The 1,076-nt window shown below is 48.5% G+C and overlaps 1 non-coding gene across 1 annotated transcript; it reads left to right on the top strand.

Moving 5' to 3' along the window:
* Window positions 1-239: 239 nt before the first annotated feature.
* On the top strand, window positions 240-313 carry trnai-aau (transfer RNA isoleucine (anticodon AAU)). Its single transcript has one exon. It is a non-coding gene; the product is annotated as a tRNA-Ile (tRNA).
* The last annotated feature ends 763 nt before the right edge of the window (window positions 314-1,076 follow it).

Here is a 1,076-nt window from a genome sequence, read left to right as displayed (position 1 = left end):
CTTTACAGTGTCCAAAGATCTTTTGGAATTAGTGCTGCAGGATGCAAATTTCTGTTTGGAAAAGCTAGCCTTTGCTTTCCTAACTGACTGTATATATTGGTTCCTGACTTCCCTGAAAAGTTGCAAATCGCAGGGACTATTCGATGCTATTGCAGTACGCCACAGGGTGTTTTTGTGCTGGTCAAGGGCAGTCAAGTCTGGAGTGAACCAAGGGCTATTATCTGTTTTCTGTAGCCAGTGGCCGGTTAGCTCAGTTGCTTAGAGCGTGGTGCTAATAACGCCAAGGTTGTGGGTTCGATCCCCATACTGTCCATCGGTTATATATTGAGTGTGAAAATTGTTAGTCACCTGCATGTGTATCGTCATGAGTGTCACATAATTAATTTCCTGTCTGGATTACTGCAACTTGCTGTTGGCGGGGCTCCCTGCCTGTGCCATCAAACCTTCCCAAGTTCTCTCACGTCACCCTGCTCCTCGGCACGCTCCTCGGCACACTCCACTGGCTTCCAGTTGAAGCTCGCATCTGCTACAAGACCATGGTGCTTGCCTACGGAGCTGTGAGGGGAACGGCACCTCCGTACCTTCAGGCTCTGATCAGTCCCTACACCCAAAGAAGGGCACTGCGTTCATCCACCTCTGGCCTGCTCGCCACCCTACCTCTGCAGAAGCACAGTTCCCGCTCAGCCCAGTCAAAACTGTTCGCTGCTCTGGCACCCCAATGGTGGAACAAGCTCCTTCACGACGCCAGGACAGCGGAGTCAATCACCACCTTCTGGAGACACCTGAAACCCCACCTCTTTAATGAATACCTGGGATAGGATTAAGTAATCCTTCTAACCCCCCTCTCCCCCCCCAGAAAGATATAGATGTACTATTGTAAAGTGGTTGTTCCACTGGATATCATAAGGTGAATGCACCAATTTGTAAGTCGCTCTGGATAAGAGCGTCTGCTAAATGATGTAAATGTAAATGTTCTCAGTTCAACATTTTTTTTGAAAGGGGCATGCTTATTTAAGATGGTGAGGAAGGCACTTTAAAGAACAACCAGGCATCCTTTACTGACGGGATGAGGTCGA

Source organism: Salmo salar, chromosome 08 (assembly GCF_965601325.2).
Source record: "Salmo salar chromosome 08, fSalSal1, whole genome shotgun sequence".
Taxonomy (NCBI): Eukaryota; Metazoa; Chordata; class Actinopteri; order Salmoniformes; family Salmonidae; genus Salmo; species Salmo salar.
The sequence above is the reverse complement of the archived record's forward strand: the minus strand, read 5'-3'. Positions and strand labels throughout refer to the sequence as shown.